This window comes from Typopeltis vanoorti, chromosome 2, assembly GCF_054136105.1.
Source record: "Typopeltis vanoorti isolate ZY-2024b chromosome 2, IOZ_Tvanoo_1.0, whole genome shotgun sequence".
Taxonomy (NCBI): domain Eukaryota; kingdom Metazoa; phylum Arthropoda; class Arachnida; order Uropygi; family Thelyphonidae; genus Typopeltis; species Typopeltis vanoorti.
The window spans coordinates 115026114-115046586 of NC_143550.1; the positions used below are offsets into that span (position 1 = coordinate 115026114).

Sequence of the window (20473 nt, forward strand, 5' to 3'; positions counted from 1 at the left end):
CCCCCCCACCCCATACGAGCATTTCTGTAGGCAAAAATGGAATCTAACGGTTGGGTTCATTTCGTATGAGTTTATTTAAATAAGATCACAAATGGAATCATTTTCTTCAATGTTGATTGAAAACGATGAGGAATTCAAACGCATTTTAAGATGTTTTAATTGATAAAAGAGCCTTTCCAAAACTGGATTAATAAAATAGTTCATCCCGACTACGCATTGAATCTTTTTGTCGAGCTTAGAAAAGAAACCAAAGTTCTACAAAATTCACAACTATTCTAATACGGTGTTTGTTCTGACTTGTTTTGTATAACACCTATCAGTGGATGACGTCACACATGACGTTGTGAAGTCTGGTTTTTCCTGTTCACAAGACTACAGCTTTTATCGTATTTTAAAAATGCTGTTTAAAATATTAAACGGCATTTTAAACACAAGTGACGACATGAATGGGTGTTGACATTGTTACTTTTTTTTTTTAACTGCTTCAAGCGTTTCAGATATAAGCCGTTCATGGTTTGTACCGCAAATGGACGTAATTGTCCAATTATTTGAAGGTATTAATTGAAAAAATTCTGTTCTACTAAGCCGAGAGTTTACTGTCTCAATCGCTAGGTGAGGATTGCATCTGGGAAGATGTAAACGGATCATACATACTGGGGATGATGCGAAATATATTTACCCCACTGTGATATATTAGCATTCACAATATTCCCCGAAATGCCATAGGCTAATAAATTCTGAAATTCGTATAGAAATAAAAAAATATTTAGTGGATTGTTTTTATTTCTTATAAGTCATTTTTAACGGGGAAAAAAAAAAGAAAACAAAAAAAAAAAAAAAAAAACCGCAGCCTTCCCTTCGCATGTATCAGCTCGATTTAGTGACATTCGTTCAATGAAGGGTCTGATCGCACCACGAGTTTTTTTAATACTTTGAAATACTTCAAATTTTATCACACTTCCCGACGAAGACCAAAATGTTTTGCTCTTTGAAGTGGTTTGCAGTTGAACGATTTTTTTCTGTACTTAAACAAGCACCCAGTTGCTTCGTTTCAAATACTGAAACAGTCAGAAATATTTATTCATCTGGCAGAGCACATTTACCAGCTATTCCAAAAAATGTTTAGCATGGGGGGGGGGGGGATTCTTGGTCATTCTTGATCATCATCATCATCGCAACAATTGAAATTGGAACCAATACCAAATGCTTGATTAGCTGCAATCATTCATTGATTTCATAAGCTGAGAGAGAAATCTCAGAGTGATATAATTTTATGGATTGCAATTATTATTAATACTAGTAGCTGAGCATGTTCACAATTAAAACAAAGACAATCAAATGAATGATGATCCAAGAAACATTCGCATGGATATTACTATCTTTAATACACGTATAAGTGGGTACTCAAGGCTTTAATAATTTGCATTTCTGAAGAGAAAGTATAACTTGTTTAGACAGTCTCAAGAAACACGCTTGAGATTATCAGAACGAAGTATCGAGAAACAGAAATACCTTTTAATCACAGCTTTACTAACAGGAATTAATACTGTTGTATTTACTGATGACCTGAAAGCTGCAGGATGAATATATTGCTTTTCTAATTTTATGTAACTCACAGTCATTATAGATATTATATACGAAAAATTTATATGTGCCCACTATGCATTGCAAAATATTGATTATGCAAATAAAATAATAGTAAAAAAAGAGGAGGATCGAGAAGAAAAAAAAAACTCTGCATCGGCCGGGAATCGAACCCGGGCCGCCCGCGTGGCAGGCGAGCATTCTACCACTGAACCACCGATGCTTGACAGCACTCTGCTCCCATTTCATTAAATGAGATTTTAAAATCACTAAAATTGAATGTGTCATTGATGGTGGTTAAAACAGGTTTCGTTTTAGTCGACATCAGGCATAAATAGGGCAAAGTACGCTTCTTAGCGTAATATGAAAGAAAGAATTTCGAGTGTTTGTAGCATAGTTTTTGATGCACAAAATCAGCATTTCCTTTCCAAAATGTTCGTAACTAACTAAAAAGTAGGGAAAAAATGAGCTTATAGACAAGATCTAACTTTCCCAACAAAAAATGTATTTAATCATATGCATTCACTCCAACAGACAGAAATCTAACTAGAGCTTTGCTGCTTATTTTTCAAAATCGACTTTCTAATGGGTTGAGAAAAATCATAATTAACTATTGTATAAACAGAGGTATCATTACATTATAAAAGTGCATTCCCCACTTATAAAATAGACTTCTGGGGAAGTGTCGCGACATTAGTCTTCGGGATATTTCTGTTTCTATTTTGGATTTATGGCAGAAATAACAAAGGCAATTAAGGCCAGTGTTTTAAGTTTGTTAATAACCCTTTTTTTTTTCTCTCTTTGCTGGACTGAAAAACTGGAGTTCCATCGATGCAAAACTCTCCCACCTCCGTATGAACTGGCGAACGCTTTCTGAGTAATTCCATGATTACTACTTAGCATACGCCAGCTACTAGTAGGCACCTGCCTGACTGCTGCGATTAAGAAAGCACCAATTTCGATGATCAACGGACTTTTTTTTTTTTTTTTGACTTCGCACTGATGAAGAGGCAATAAAATATTGTATTAATTGTACATATTCCGCGTCATACTCAGCCGGTTTGCCTCTTTTTTCGAGGTGAAAATGCGCAAAACAGGCAAACCGGATGAGTATGACAAGAAATTATATTATTATTATATTATTATTATATTATAATAATGATATAATAACATTATTATTAAGAGAGTCCAGGGAGTCAAGTCAGGGACTCATCGAGGTAAGGCCACATACCACCCGCACCGGCTGTCATACTTGTTCTTGAATTCATTTACGCTGCTTGCCTCACAACATCCAATGGCAATCCATTCCAATCACGCACCACCACTATGAGAGAAAAATCTAGCCCTCATCCCCTTCTTAGCTTCAAGGATGCCCTCTTGTTCTTTCCCCACCCTCCGTAAATTGAAAAATTCCATCAACTGAAATCCTGTATGACTTTCAGACGTTTCGTAAGTCTCAATCATATCGCCCCTCTTCATCCTGTTTGCTGGTGTCTGCAGTCTACAAATTCTTTAATCTGCCTTCATAAGCAGTATTCCACAATCCTGATATCATATTAACACTCTTCTCTGCACTCTGTCCACTGCATCAGAATGAGAACATATACTTTCTATCTGCTAACACTCCAAGATCCCTAGTCTGATCAGTTTCTTCTAGCATAATCCCACCAATATAATACGACATTGGATATCTAATCATGCCGAAGTGCATAACTTTACATTTACTAACATTGAACTGAAATCCATTTTCCCATGCCCACAATTCCAGCCTATTCAAATCATTCTGCAAGTACTGCATATCAGCAGCATTCCTGATTACCCTGCCTATCTATCTATCTTTGCATCATCATCATCAGCAGCAAATAGCTGTATGTCGCCTATCAAATCCTTCCCAATATCATTAATGTACAGATTGAATAACAGTGGACCAAGGATCCTTGAGGCACACCACTGGTTACCTTGATTCTTGTAGATTCATCAACCTCCCCATACGAGTTTTTGATATCTGTCAGTCAGCTCTCTTATCCATGCTAATAGTTAATAATCCAATCTGTTGCATAAATTCTCCAATTTATGCAACAGTCTTCCATGCTGTATTCTGTCAGAAGCCTTAACAAAATCCAAAAGTATTTTGGTGTATCCATTCCCTCGTCTATTTCATGGTAACATTATTATAAAAGGTGAATAAGTTGCTAAAACATGACCTTCCTTTAGTAAACCCATGATGTTCATTGCAAAGTAGAGAATCTGTCAGCCCATTTCTGAATGCGAGCCCTAAGTAACTTTTCCAAAATCTTCACCACCTCTCTTTAAATACTAATTGGTCTGTACTTAGTCAATACTGATATATATATAACCTCTTTCGGTTTCTTTAGCTTCCGCTTAAATAAATTGACAGTACACTTTTAAAAGCTGTAAAATCTTTTCAAGTTTTTATAAAAACATGACTTAACGTTATATGAAAATTAGAAATATTTCTGGCAGTAACTAATTATAATTAATTTTAGAGTTACCGATACCCTACAGTTGATTAAACATTAGTTCAAAACCTATTTCATGTATGGTACACTTTGTCTTCCTGTTTTTTTTTAGGTATTTAGGTTAACTTAATGCTAAGCGGAATGGATGCAGTTGAAGAACTGACTGTCATATTTGTGAATAAAACGTTGAAGCCATTAAATCTAAATGAATTTGCAGGCTTAAAAATGTCTACTCGGAAATTAAAGTAGCTATGGACGTACTGCTTGAGAGAAAAGTCTTCTTACTGTCCTTTGTGTTATTTTTTATGCTTCTTTATTTCTCTTGCTTCCCCAGATGCTGCTCGATCGAAAGCGATGAGCCGAGTTTAATCAAAGAAGTGTCAGGTCATTGACGCTTCTTCAACATTATTAGGCATATGTTAGAGATGCTTTCTTTCACTGTAAGAGCCTTCACCAAGTCCAGAAGCGTTTCTTTGTTTTCTACAAATGCTCAATTGGTCTCAGTATATTAATCTGAATGCCTGCAATCTTTTCCCTCGGAAGCTTTAAAAAAATAATAATAATAATCCAAGATTTACAAAAGGAACGATTGTATACTCACATTGTTCTTTGTTAGTATCTGTTGAAATTCAAGGGATGAAGGATAGGAGAGGGATGCGCGCAGTAGATAAACACTGGAAGAACTGTTAGATGGGGAAAAATAATTCTTCCGACTTTTTGAATGTCGTTAATGAAGAATGAAACCGAGGCATTTCACACCTGGGACCATTCGTTTGCTACTAAGTGGATAATTAAAAAAAAAAAAAAAATGATAGTGTGCAAACTATCAGATGCAATCCGAAAGAGGGTATAGAAGATTAAAAGTATTGTATTGTGTGTGTGTGTGTGTGTTCTTCCCGGGGCACTCGGAATTTCTCAATCCACAAAGCAGATATAGCACGCTCATCTCATAGTCTTAGTGATTCAAAACAAACGATATGCTTTCTTAAATTATTTCTGTTTTCTTGCACCTACCCAGCTATTATGATAACGTCATTGACTTCTAATGTGGACGAAGGAAGAGTGTTTGGGGTTTGACAAATTTTCAAAACAGAAATGCGTGATATCATGATTCACTGTGTAACAGCCAGTATTACAGGCTCGAGAGATTAGTAGATCCAACGAAAACACTAATGACAGCCCTACGTAAAAGGGGAGTCCATCATTTCCCAAGGAGATACACTCCACTCATTGCTAACTCCTTGTTGCAAGAAGAGTTGAAAAATTGTACTTTGTGCTACTGATTCCAATGCGGGGGGGGGGGGTATATTTAATACGCATAGCGCTTCAATATTGGGGAAAAAATTTTTCTTATGGTGATCTAATAAGCCTAATTTTCTTCACAGAAAAAAAAAAACTATTTTATTATTAATAGGCTTATCAAAATGTAGATTAATTAGTACATTGATTCCTAAATGCCAGAGAAAACTAAATTTTTCTGAATAAACTTTTGATAGAATCAATGAGAAATTAAAATGCATTCAACACGTTCAATTTAAAAAGTTAGGAATAAAGATGGCAGAGTGTAAGCTTATTACAAACAAGTTTTAAATTTATACATTACGAATAGGATAAATTGTGCCCTAAATAAGAGTAGTCAGAACTTGCTGATTGTAGAATTGATAAAGAGTGGATGATACGTTTTTTTTTTTTTTTCCCGAAAAAACAGCTAAAAGATATATGAACTTGAGAGAGGATTACATCTCAGTTACGGAACAGTCGATATTTAAAATAAAGATTGAAGGTGCCATTGTAAAGTGGCGATCTTTTGGTATAAATACCCACTAAGAATATTATTACACATGAATGTAGGAAAACAATGCCCTTGTATGTGGATGTTAATCTTTCCATCCATCAAAGGTGGTATATTTTGTTGTTATATCGCACAACAGTCGCTGATCAGATCACTTAACTTATTACTTGATGAAACTAAATCTGAATATCATTAATTATTGACTAAAACATTTATTATGCACAAATAGGACATCGACCATGGTTTATTTTTATTTTATTTTATTTTATTTTATTTCGAGGAAGCAACAGTGTTTATTGCATTTCAGTAGTTTAACTCGCTGTTTTCAATAGATTGCAATACATTTCTTCTTTTACTTGGATCCACATATGAAAGGATAGATGATTAAACGAGATCGGTTTAGTCTTTGTACATTCAAAAAAATAATAATAATAATAATAAAATAAAATAAAATAAACGAAATGAAAGAAAGAAAAAAGAAAATTAAACAAAGGAACTTAGTTTAAAGTTTATAACGACACAGTTCAAACAAAGCTTTTTAACTATTTATCGAATTCAAATTCAGTAATTCAAAACTAGTTCCGAATTATTTCATAATCTCACACACACACAAGGTTCTCAAAATAATTAGATAATAAACATGTACGTTGGCATTTACTGAGTTTCAAATAAAGTTCTTTGCGGAGCTGGAATGTAATAAGAAGCGTGGATAAAACGTATACTTACAGCACAGGATTGTCAAAGTTAACAACATGAGCTCAATTTGAATCTTTCGTGACAAAATTTGCTTCAAAGATTCGATTAATAGTTAAAGAGTTGTGTTTGAACTGTATCGTTGAAAACGTTAAACCATGGGCATCAGTTTCCATATATGCATCCTCAAGGAGAATGTACGGATTTTCAAATAATTTGACCTCATTTTGAATTATAAGGATTATGTGAAGGTTCTGGAAAATATGGGTGGGATTTAACTTGAATTGTTTGAGCAATTTTGCAAACAGAATTCTTCCGTTTTTAATGGATCCCCCTAAGGTTTCTAAAAAGAAAAAAATAAACGTGACAAGGTAATGAGTAACACCATTCTCTTCTGAGAAAATTGCCACTGAAGAAATTGTGAAAACCCTCAATTTAGCCCAAAGAAATATTGACTTCAACTTTCCCTTGTTTAGGGGAAATAGACAGTGAAGTAGTAAACCATTTCGGCAGCAGAAGGAAGACGAAATGCCGCCAAGAAAATTGCGATTGCTTTACGAGGTTTCCAAGGGTGCTTCTGGTGAGCGTGGCCAATAGATGGATGGGCTGCAGTGCGAAGATGTTTTTGCCATACATCTTCACCGACTCTTGCATCAGACTCGCTGTAATTAGAGGCAGTATATTCCACCTGTCTGTGGTGTTGTTGGTTTCGTGAGACACTGTATCACACGAAGTCACTTGGGTGGGTGCGGCCCCAACGCTTGCACCGCGTCCATTGTCGTTATATAGCGAAGTTTGGCAAATTAGAGCTTTGAGTCTGAAACACAAAGGAATGATGTCAGCTAAGCCCATAACAATAACTCAAGTGGTTGAAGGGGGTAGGGGGAGAGTTGCGTAACTCCGTACGAACTCGATGACGGTGTTTCTTTGTAGATAGCTAAGTCGTTAGTTGGCTACTGTTTCTAGGGAGACAAGTGTTTGTTTTTCCTGGGGTAGTCATCGATTCTTTTTAGCGGAGAATTGCTTCGTTGCTATATAATTTTAAAAGATAATTTCGGATTGGTTGACCTTTGGACGGATAACATTCCCTCAAGTAACAACCACAACCACACACACACACACACATACAAACGAACACAAAAACATAGTATCCAAAAAAGCTACATTTAAAGCTATTTTTTCATTTAATCAGTTAAGCGGGAATGGAAGAAACCCTTGAATCGGTGTCACTTTGGACGCATAGAGTGAAGAATGATAAATGATGAAAACTGAAAAATGATCGTTGTTCGCAATCATCAATTTCTTTTCTTTGATGTCGCGGTGAACTTTTGGACCTTAAACGTAGGAACCAATTAAAAGTCATGTCTTGTCAGATGGCCACATTGACGTTTTCTCCCTGGAGAAAACTCTCTCCCTAGGAAGGATACTTCATTCGGAATTAAAATTGAATATAAATTACAGTAGGTCAAATAATGGTTGATCCTCGGTGGATGAAAGATGTTGATTGATTATTTATTTCTATCCAAACAATCTAAGAACTTATTGTAGGCAAATTTCAATGAAAACAGTTTCATCTGCGAATTTCAAACTTCTATGACCCCCCTGTAGCATTACTCTAAGAGGGGGGGAGAAAGGAGCCTTCCTATTTTTGTCGTAGTTCTCCTTTTTTTTTGCTCCAGGCCATTTTAACCCTTTGCTTGTCTAGAGAGCGTTCCATTCGAGTCATAGAAAGGCTTTAAAGTCATTTATTTTCAAAAGTCCTCAAGATTTAGGATCTAAGTAACAATCACAGGATGGAATGAAATATGGGGGTCGCTTCCAAAAGTTAATTTTCCATTTATCTATAAGAATAACAGATAATTCTCATCACTTCCCCAACACCTCAAGTTCTTTTTCTCCTTTCTGAGCAATCAAAGGCATGGAAACTGAATTTGCGCCATCTAGTGTGATATATCTTTCATGTGACAAGTACTGTTGTGTTTGTTTATATTTTGGTGGGTAAAATAGATCCTTAATATAAAGGGAATAATCTCAGTATCATCATCAAAAACTATGGCTGGGAATCTTAAGACAAGTATTGTAGAGAATAAGATGGATATACTTCGTATTTACAACAAATTAGGATCTAATTTCGGTCTCCTCGACTCCGATTTCTAGTTTCGTTTGCCAAATTTGAAGCTCAAATTTCAATTAATAAAGAAATTGAATTATTCGAAATGAGCTAAAAAAAAAGTGTATCGTTAGACACGAGATAGATGTTATTATTAAAATGGTTTCGATTATCTTACATAATTCATCTAAAAAATAAATAAAGCTATTTCATAAAAAAAGCATCCTGTATATGTCAACATGCAAACTAAATATCAAGAAAGTACAGTTTATGCTATAGTTTTGTATACATACAGTTTATAAACGAGAGATTGACCGACATCATGTTATTGTTGAGAATACAACCCTCCCTGCAAAATTCTAGCATTACAATAAAAGAAGCAATAATATCACTAATAAAAAAAATAAATAAAACAATGTCAGCAAAGTAGCTGCTTTTAAATTACAGCTAACCTCTTTCTTTCTTAGTATTCAGGGTTTTTTTTGTATATTCGTATGTATATGTAATATTTTCTGAGAATATATCTATTGAGATACACGATGTCATGGTGTAGTAGTCTCATCTATTCATGAATGTTTTTTTTTTAAATGATCATAAAAAATGAAACGCAAAATTTTTTTGTAAGAAGAATTTGCACCAAGTGTAGCAAAGTGCTTCATCTTACTGAAAAGTATGAAAAATGCTTTACTCGTATATGTACTAAATGCAAGAATTACTTTGGAACTACTATATTTCAAATAATAATGCAAAAGTATCTATTAGATAATATAAAAGTATTATTTCAAAAGCACACTGTGTGACTACTTTATTACGAATATCTCCCCGTTTACGAAACTGGGGAGGTGGTCCTAATAAAGTAGGAATAAAAATAAACTCAAGACAAAATATATAATAAATAGGTAATGATAATAAAATGCATGTAATGATAATATATTATATATACATATTTGTATGTATATGCAATATATTCTGAGATTAACGAACCAAACTGGTATAAGTGATAAGTATAAATTTAAGAAGTTTGCCTTCCTTGCCGACCTGAATTCCCGAGCCTGGCGAAACAATTTTCTTCCTCGTATGGCTGAGCTCTGTTCATCGTAATGTTCACTGATCTCGTTACTCAATAAAGACATTTATTTGTTCGTTTGTCTTCCTTTGAGACAGCATAAAAAATATTAACAAAAGATGATAAATGAATTCCATCGCTTGTGTGTGTGTGTGTGTGTGTGTGTGTGTGTGTGTGTGTGTGTGTGTGTGTGTGTGTGTGTGTGATACTTTTACTTATTTATCGGAGGCCCGAAAAACTCTTGAAAAGCATGGTTCCAGGATTATCTAACCTCTTTGAAACATTCACAGTATTAAAATGTTCTTTTGTAATGTCTCAACTTTACATTGGTGAGTTGTCTGTGGTTGTCTTTAGATGGGAGATGAATTCCATCGCGCGGTATGAGACCACGGCTCCGCTTGAAAAGTCTTGGTCTCTCCGGACTATGAAAAATAAAAATATAAATATAAAATTGATTTAAAAAAATAAAAATGTTTCATGTTAGTAGCAACATAAAAAAATAATGAAATATATTTCAAGAAAGCATATTTAATTATTAGTGTCTAATTCGGTTTGCACATGCGCAAAAATTCGTTCTTTTTGAAATTCATAAATTAAGTTTATTACGTTTTTATTTTAATATATATATATACAGTATATATATATATATATATATATATATATATATATATATATATATATATATATATATATATATATATATATATATATATATATAGAGAGAGAGAGAGAGAGAGAGAGAGAGAGAGAGAGAGGGAGAGAGAGAGAGAGATTTTTATTTATATATATATTATATTACAGAGAAAGGAAGATTTTCCTTTCGGATATATAATAGAAAATACAATAAACGAATCAATATTACAGTTCAGTTTCACTCTTAGTTATATTTCAGATGAAGTGTATTTTCGTCGGCAATCCAGACAGGGTACCAGTTGGATTCCACTCCCCTATGACTTTCGCGACAGTTCTTGTTTCTTTGTAGTAATCAAGTTCCAGTGAAAGCCTGCTTTGTAATTTCCGACGTAGGCTATACATGAAGGTTTTTGCCGATTCAGTGATGGATGGGTGCTGGTTATTTCTTGTGTTTTTAAGGTAGAAGCTGTAGATGACGCCCTTGGCGCAGATGAAGAGGCAATTGCATATTCTGTGTCTGTTCTCTTCTGTATGGTCTAAATTCCAGTAGTCTTCTTGGCTGTGTGCGTAGTTACAAGTGCTAGAGGGAGTATTAAGAGCATAGGTGATCATCGCTTTGTTAGCAGGACAGGTTAGATATGTGTGTTAGGTACCTGAAACTTCGCAGAATAGACACGGATCCGTTTCTCTGAGCTGAAATTTGTAGAGCTTAGAAGTTGTCAAGATGCTATGCCATAGTCACGTGTTAAAAATCGTTTATATCTAAGTTTTTAATCATATTACGTTATTAATTTATTAATACACCAATTATGTTAAGTTATGAATTGACTATATTAATTAAATAGAAAATCAAACATAAGTTAGGACCTCCCTCGGATGAATCAATCGACCGTGAGATGCGGTGATTGATTTCATATGAGATGCCCATATAGGGTAACGGATGGCAATGCTGAACCAATGAAGTTTAACTGAGGTTCGGCTGTTGCTGTTATCCTGGGTAAATGAGTTCGCTCTCTTAGGTTTTGACCTAAGGGAGCACTTTGAGTTACCGGGGAAGTGTTCTCCGGCACGGCCCGCTGAGGGGTACTTGCCGGTGAATTATTTTCTTCGGAATGAGCGGTTCTGCTCGGTACTCGAGGTTCACTGAGTAGAACCAACGCTGAGATTTGGACGGTCTTTCGCCCACGAATGAGTGGCCTAGAGATCGTCCGATATTTTTGAGATATCACCTTTACTTACACATTACGGTGATTGATTCATGCAATCCAATACCCTTGGAGGGTAATGGATGACATGCTGTAGCCAATGAAGTTCTAACTGAGGCCCGGCTATTGCTGTTACCCTCCTGCCATGATCAGAGCTTTAATAGCTCAATAACACCTTATCCCTACACTGTCCTCTACAGATAACGGGGAAGATAAAAAGCATTCTTGCTTCGCCCCTTTAAGCCAGTCCTTTTAAGGATAAGGAAGAAACATCAGTTATTTTAACTGAGGCTCGGCTATTGCTGTGACCCTCCTGCCATGATCAGAGCTTTTAGCTCTATATTACCCTATCCATACATTTTCTTTACAGATAACGGAGAATATGAAAAGCATTTTTGCTTCGCCCATCTAGCAAAAAATAAATAAATAAGATATCATTAAATAGTAATGGATCGGTTTGAATAAACAATTTCAACTTCTTGGACTTTCTCATTTGTTAATCGTTACCACAGCAACAAAATAATAATATATCCTTATCTATTCAGGCCACTTTTTTGTTGATCAAGAAAGGTCATCGTAGTTCATTCTTTGTGCATCTTCTATTCACTTTGAATATTTTGTTCCATACCGAACGTTACATTGCCCTCCGAGTCAATTAATTAACCATCTCCGAGCGCCCTCTAATTAGTAATATCTCTCGTGTTTCTACCACGCCCCACTGCGGTCTCTGTGAGAGTACCTGGTTCGATACATCTAAATTATTTTCCGTTTCTGTACAAGTCAATTTTCCAGATTTCTCTGAAAGTTCGATATTTTTATCGAACTGCACGAAAAGGCGAAGGGCCAGTGAATGAGTGTTCATTACTTGCTTGGCAAACCCCCACGAGGTTATATCGCACACACACGGGTAGTTAACCTTGACCATTTGGTCCCGTTTACACCTATTCTCGTCATTGTTCGGGTGAAAAATGATGTCTGTCGTCTTTCTTAACTTTTGCCGCGAACCTAAGCGGTTATACTGCTCAGGTCTTGGCCGGTAGCCCACGCGAGGGTTGGGGATCCTAGAGCCAGTCACGCTAACGAAGACCCGACCTGAAGGGGGCGGACATGACCGTGGGATAGATAGGCACCCCAAGAAGATGATCGCTATAGGAAAAAGAGAGAGTAAGATCCAGTAGTATACCAGATAAAAGAAAGTCCTTTTTTTTTCCCCCTATAGAATGCTATAAAATCAGTTCGGTACTCAAGTGAAGCATATAGAAATTAGCACTTTAGTGATGTCATTTGCCGAGGGCTCTGGTAATTTACTACTTTCATTAAAGCTTGCTAATTAATTTGATATTCAGATATTTACAGAACACCGTATTAGTTTAGGCAGAATTCAGGTGCACCTGAATGGTAGACAAGGTTATCCGAATGATGGTTCTGTTTTCTATACTTAACACACATCATTTGGCCTGATAATCTCGCAACTGAGAAAGTGGAGTAGGAAAAAAAAAAAAAAAAACGGGAGATATTGGCTTAAGATGAAAACTGACGGAGTTGCAACCACTATACTCCCTTCAGGTAGTAACCAGTGCGAGAAATGCCTTCTCTATCAACAATCTTGCGTCATCTTCCAGGTTTTCTGACTTAAACTTGAAATGTTGTAGAAGCTAAAGTGACATTTTCAGTTATCTTTTCATCGTCCTTGAGAATTAATAATCTCGAGGGTATGATCCTTACAATCCTCAACAAGCAATTGATATCTGAAGTCTAATACAAAATTCATTGGTTGTCTCGGTTCTTCTTCTTCTTCATCTTCTTCTTCTTCTCTCTTCCATCATCTATGTGGATGATGATGAGGCCGAATAAACTCTTTCCATTTCTGTCTGTCCCGGGAGAGTCCGAACAATTCTGTCCAGTTTGGTGTCGCTTGTTGTGATTTGGTTTTCAGGTCCTCTTTTATTTTGTCTATCCATCTAATTCTGGGCCGTCCTTTGGATCTTTTACCTTCCATCGTTGTATTCAGGACTTTAGATGGTAGTCTTTCTGTTCCCATTCTGGTCACATGGCGAAACCATCGCAGTCTTTTTTCTTGGATTTTGTCTATTTTGGTTGTCTCGATTACGGTTGTTTTATTCGTTTTAATTAAAATAAACAATATTCTCTCGATATTTTTAAATGGTCACATTCTAAACGGATTCCCAAGCACTGAACATTGGAGAAATACAGCAAAAGCTTGAAGGGGGCTTGATCAACGATCTTCTTGTGTTACTTACGTCATCAAGGCGGGATTAACGAAAAAGCGTTACCATAAAATAGCATTATTTAATTCGAAGTTTCAGTTCTACGATGTTTCATTATAAATAATCATATCCGTTCTGTATACCATCTTTTTTTCGCAATGAGCAAAATTATATAATGAATAATTTTAATGCTAAGTGATATTTTGACTGCATAAAGCGAGTATCGTTTAATTTGAGAACTTTTATATTACGAATCAGAGGATGGACCGAAATGTATTACAAAACGAAGAAGAACGTTGAGGTTGATTCAAAAAGTTGCTTTATTCTCGAAGACACTCCTTGTTCTGGAGAGGGTACTCCCAACCGATCGCAAAGTCCTACATGAAGTACTTTTCTTTATTTTTTTTTCTTTGGGAACTGCTTGTCGGTCCTTAGAAAGAAATGCAATGTTTTTAGGTGAGTTTCGCAAACATTATGACGTACTTGTTTGATTCGTTTTGTTCGCCGGTCGGTTGTCATGCAACTAACAACCCCCCCTCCCCCCTCTCTAACTGGAGATATTTGACACTTTCGTATTCGGGACCTCAACTAAGATTTGTAGAGTGGTTACAGTTTTCATTTCATTCGGACCCGTTTTAGTGGCAAAATGAAACGAAGTAGTTCGAAACAACACAAATTTATATCTTAAAGATTCAAAGTTCAATTTCTGTGATAACGAATTGAGTCACTTAAATTGTTGCGAGAAGCATCTTTTTAATTGTCACATGGGATGGTTTTTGATGTCATTTTATGAGTAATTGAATGAACAAGCATATGAGTATGTTAAATTTCTGCGTGAAATTTAGAATAATCATGTTTATTGTTAGCATTAAAATTTTAAAAAATGTTGACTGAGACTACAACTGATGTCAGATTAGTAAACACCTCTCTATTAGATTAAATATTTATTTAGTGTTTTAAATGAGCACTTTTAGAGACAAAGCACCAACGACTGTTGACACCAACCAGTTCCTGACGATGCTTGATACGGTTGTTAGTTCCTGAAAAAAAAAAAAAAGAGCCAGAGCACTTTAAAATAAGGATTTGCGTATGTGTTGCACGTCGTTAACTGCAAAATGGATTTATTTAAAATATTATTATTGTTTTATAACAGTGACGAAATATTGTGAACCTCTAGTACATTAGTACCGTTGTTACGCTATTGGTTATATAATGAACGAAATCTGCACCAGACACGGAACTTATTCAAGTCACCTCATGCCTATAATAGGTAAGGCGTTCCGTATCACCCTGGGCGACGAAAATCACCTACTATCTAAATAAAATAATCTTGATCAAGAAACCAGATGCATGCCAACCTCCTTGGGCGAGTGGACAACATACTCACGATCCATCCAACAAGCTGCGGGATTCGAATCTCGAGATGTTTGTGACTGACAGCCCTAAAACAGCAATGACTTCAGTTGCTTTAAGCCCAATCTTAGAATAAAACAGTCTTAGGATTGTTACGTGGAATTCGAATTCTACTTGGAGTATCGTTATTTGTGAACGATTGTCCATGATCATAAATAAATACTTGGACAATGTTTGTCGTTTAGGATAGCTTTAAAACGATCCATAATTGTAAGAGGAAGTAACCAAATAGACGCAGTAATAAAAAAAAGAAAAAAAGAAAATATAAATATTATAGAGGGTCATTCTCAGAGGGCGATAAAGTTTCCCTTGTTAGTTGAAGTCTTTTCCCTAAAAGCCTCTCGAGTCGAATTTTCTTAGAATACCAATCAACAAAATTAAATTTGTTTGCATCGCGAGTGAACAAACATCATCATGGAGATGTACCTGAGGATGGTAAGGTAATCTTAAACTACACTCAGCGAAAAACTAAGAAATTAATTCCACAATTGGAATTTTTGCCCTTTTGAAAAAATTGTAATGGGCTTCTGAAATCATAATTACATCAGAAATATAATTTCAGATATTCCCATTTGTCGTGAAGAAATATAGTACTGTTAGTAGTTCTTCCAGCATTCAGATATAATGATGGCAAAAATCAAGCCAGCTAACAATGGCGTATTATTTCTTTGAGTTGCTAAGGGCATCGTTATTAAAGATAAATGGTTTGTTTTCCTGGAAGCTCCATTTTACTAAGATTTATTATAGGAATTTAGTATCGTGACAATGGCTACTTAGAAAATTAATGTCTACAGACATTAATAGGTTTTAGTCACCATTCTCAGGATTTTGCGTGAATGAATATTTAGAATTTCCTTTCTCAGATAGGAAGAAAAATATAAGATTGAGGAAAATCAACGTAGGATGATATCTGCAACTATAAAAATGAAAGCGATTCTCAGTTGTTCCCTGTTTGTGTCTGCCCCCCCCCCCCTCTGTATCTCTGTTTCTAGCAAAGATTCTGTCTGACTTGCTAAAACGAATACAATGAAACCCTCCGAGAAAAAAACAGGGCAAAAATTGCTTACTATTTCTATTCTATGTTCGCTCCGCCCACTGGCCCTCCTCCGGGACCGCCACCAACCTCTTGGTTTTGTAAACGCTAATCATAAAATGGTATCCGTTTCCTAAATATGATACGCCATTGTTGGCCTGTCATCGCTCCCAGGTAACGCCTTTGGCTGCTGTCAACAATGGGCTGTTCGAACCTCGCGCGTCAAAAACTTGATTGTTGGCCTTACGTGAAAGGCATTGAGATAACATCAGGAATGAACAGTTTTCATAATTCGTGTTCGTAGACCCTGGAAAAAAAAAAAATTAACTACTCTTCCCCCTTTTTCTTTTTTGTTGATTCAGAGCAGTAGTTTCTGTTCTGAAAGAATACAACTTGAACGACAGCAGATATGGAGAGAAATATCTCGCAATAATTATATGAAACGTTTCGCCTTATGTCTAAGCACGTTTATCACATGCGCTCATATGATGTGACACAAAACACATCCTTATTGTGGTCTTAAATCCCATTGCGAAGTTTCCTCAAGAGGATGAGTTGTGATATTTGGAAGTTTCGCCAAGAAACTACGGTACTGTGTCGATTAATTACGTGTATTTTGAAGACAGATAAATTCACTTTCCACCACCACCGAGACACATTAAATGAATTTAATATAAATTCGTGATTTACGTTAGAAATACACAGACGAAGAATCTGAGATAGTGGTGGTTTAACACCATCAACAAAAGCCAAGTGGTCACTTAATATTATGTTGTCAGGCTGGTTTGTCCGTTTTGTAGGGGGGGGACGACATTTCTGGAATTAACCATTGCTATTATGAGGCTCGTCTAACTCATTTTCAGTTGAAGTGCTCCTTCGTAGACGTGAGGACCCTATGGCGTTCGCCTTTGGTTAGAAAGATTTACGGAAACTTTATAAGGCCTTTTCAACATTTCATATTTAAAAAAAAAAAAAAATTACGCTAGGTTGGGCCATTCACGGTTTTTTTCCCTTCCTAAAACTCGAGTATTTCGATCCTGTTGGCCACTGGCAAAAATAACACACTGATTCGTAGCCTAAAGTTGCTTTGTTGCGATCTAAATAACTGATCAATCAACACGTACGTTTTGTCCTTTAACTTATTCTATTCCTTAAGATAATTTATTAAATAAATACACTGGATATGTATGGCATGAACGAAAACTATAAAAGATACACTTTGGCTGAACCCATCAGATATCTTTGATGTGCTAAAATTGGGACGGCTATTGATTTTCGAGGGGGGGGGGAGAATGAAGTAGGGAGAGAAAGAGAATGGGGGCATCTGTTTCGGTCCGTAATATACAAAATGTCTACCTGATGGAAAGATATATAGAAACGGTTTAGTAATTTCAACTAAATGAAGCACTGACCGATCCAGCAAAAAAAAAAAAAGCTCCGACTTTAGTGTGAACTTTTACACATGTACGTATTTATTAATCGGCAGCTATTCATCAGTGCGACAGACAGTTTCGTGGTTATCGTACTAAAAGCATTCAGGGAATTAATCACCGAACATGTCAAGTTCAATCAGCTGTACTTTTATAAACTTGGTACCGATGGGACAGTCCTTATTGAGAATGACCCATTGAATTTAATATTATTAATTCTTTCAATGGATTCATATTTATTCAGCCCATACTGTGACATTTAAAAGAGGCATTTAGGAAACTTAATGAAAACTTTACAGAAGATTTAATAATTTATACATTATGAATTATATACTTTATAAGATAATATAAATATTGAATACATCTTATGCACGTGGCGGTGAAAAAAAAATATACATGTAAAACTTATAAATTAGGACTTTTAATGATATGTGACATCATAACTCCCACTTTTGTTAGCTGCCCTGTGGTACGCATGTTTCTTTGATTTCTTAATCCTCTTAAGCAGACTTCGAGGATTAAATTAAACTAATCCCTTTAACTTCTGAGAACCTCAAGTTATTCTTAAACCTTCGTAAACTGAGTATAATGTCTAACTTACTGGGTTTTGCATTTGACTTAATTTTTGCTAATTTTCTTAGAATTTCTTAATCGGCTTCTTTACCTTCATGTCTTTGCTAATTACCCTTTTCTTATCGGCTTATAAATTCCTAAACAAATATACAAATAAATTTTATTACATAATAGTATATAACAATTTTGAATAATATTTATGCAATATTAATATCATGAAATAAACTTATTATTATAAAAGGAAAGCTAAATATTAATTTAATAAACATTGATACCATTTTTCATAATATATACCGTTATTTTAAGATGAAACGTGGTCGTATTCTTTATTTTTATTTAACAGAGTTAGAAACCAAGCCTTTCTTTCGATTTGTTTTTCTCGTGATAGCCATTTCAGACGATTTTCACAATTAGCGTTGACTACACGATAGCTCAAAATCATTAACTAGATGTAAAAAAAATATATCACGAGTTGGAGAAGTTCAGGAGTGTTTATCATCATCAATCAATTTAGTGCTATATAATTCAGTCCTGATTTAAATGAGGTACTTTCCCTAATCACCAAACCCACTCACCTTCACTTAGTTAAATTAGTCGTGATTTAATTAGCTATTCTAATCTCATGGGAAAAGGCCAATTAGTTCAAGCTGGAATGAGATAATAAATTAACAACTCCCCCCCCCCCAAATATATATTGAAGTTTTGTTTCTAATTTCGTTGAAAGTGCGCATGAATAAAACACAACGAAGATTCTGTTAATTCCAGTGGAGCTATTTCGTAATTCGATATTACAGTAGTAAATTCATGGAGAGAACTTTGTATAAATAATAATGAGGGAAACTTTTATTTATTTTTATTCAGTTAAGCAAATTATGCACGAAGAGTGAGCATGGATCGTAAAATGTGACCCATTTGAGGGTAGTGTTTAGTAATTACTTCTTTCCTAAATCTGTACTTCATATATATATATGGATTTTAGCGTATATCAATGGATAGTGGTTGTCATAAATGTATGGATTCTTAATTTTATTTGACTATGTTTTATTCAATTGCTAAAGGATTGTGAACTGTTAAAAACGATTTCTTTGACAAATATATATTTTCATGCCCTAATACCGTTTCCTACCCTTTTCCCTAATTGCTCAAATTGACATTGAAACACGATCAATTTCAATGCGTATACTAAATCTTTGGAAAGGAATTTGTTATGTGTAATATCCATCCAAAAGTGGTGTGTGAAATAAATTAATAAAAAAAGAAGATATTAAAATTTTATAAAATAATATTTTCGAATTATTTTAAACAGAAATAAATCTTTTCTCTTATTTTATAGCATTAGTTTACATTTGTGAATATTTGAAGTTTCAAAATTGTTCGAGAGTGTGCCAAAATACAAACTTCAGTAAACTTTAAAACAATAATTGACCATACAGTAAAAGGCAAATGAAGGCTTGCATTTTCATTAAGTTTTAGATCAGCTCTTAAACTTTTTTTCATGCCCCTTACACTCTTAAAAATTACTGAAGGCTCCCCAAAAAGTTTTTATTAATGTTCGTTAAATCTATCGATATTTATTACATTAGAAATGAAAACGAAGAAATTTTTAAAATATTTATTTATTAATTCATTTAAAAATAAGAATAATAAACCCGTTACATGTGAATATAAAAATAATTTTAAAAAAAATTAAAAATAACCATATTTTTCAAAACAACAACAAAAAAATAAAGAAAAGAAATAATGAGAAGAATGGCATTATTTTTCATTTTTGCAAATTTCATAATAGAAAGAGGAAAGGACCACGTTGAGAATCGCTATTTTAGATCAACATCAAAACTACTAAAGCTGATTAGGCAAGATCATTTGCCTCGTTAGCTATTAAAGGTGCATTAAAGTTTTGTTCGATGCCGAGTTACGGGGGTTTTTACACGATGTAGATTTTGCTAACACAAGGTTAAAGTTCTTATTATATCTTTAATAGAACTTAACTGAGATTTTGCATCATTCCCTAAGGAATTTAAAACTTTAGGGAACAAAATAACATATTCAAATTATTCTTTATTATATTTACATAATATTTAACATTTCTATGGTCTGCAGCAATCGAATCAATCCAAATATTATCCTAAGTCAGCACATATATGAAAACAATAACTAAACAATATATTAATAATATAAAAGCATCTAACCATCATAAGTATCTAAGTTCATTCATCGTAGTTTCAACGGTTAT

At 34.8% G+C, this 20473-nt stretch overlaps 1 non-coding gene across 1 annotated transcript; it reads right to left on the minus strand.

The window, feature by feature from the left end:
* Positions 1 to 1736: 1736 nt before the first annotated feature.
* Positions 1737 to 1807, minus strand: TRNAG-GCC (transfer RNA glycine (anticodon GCC)). The gene has a single exon. It is a non-coding gene; the product is annotated as a tRNA-Gly (tRNA).
* Positions 1808 to 20473: the final 18666 nt, after the last annotated feature.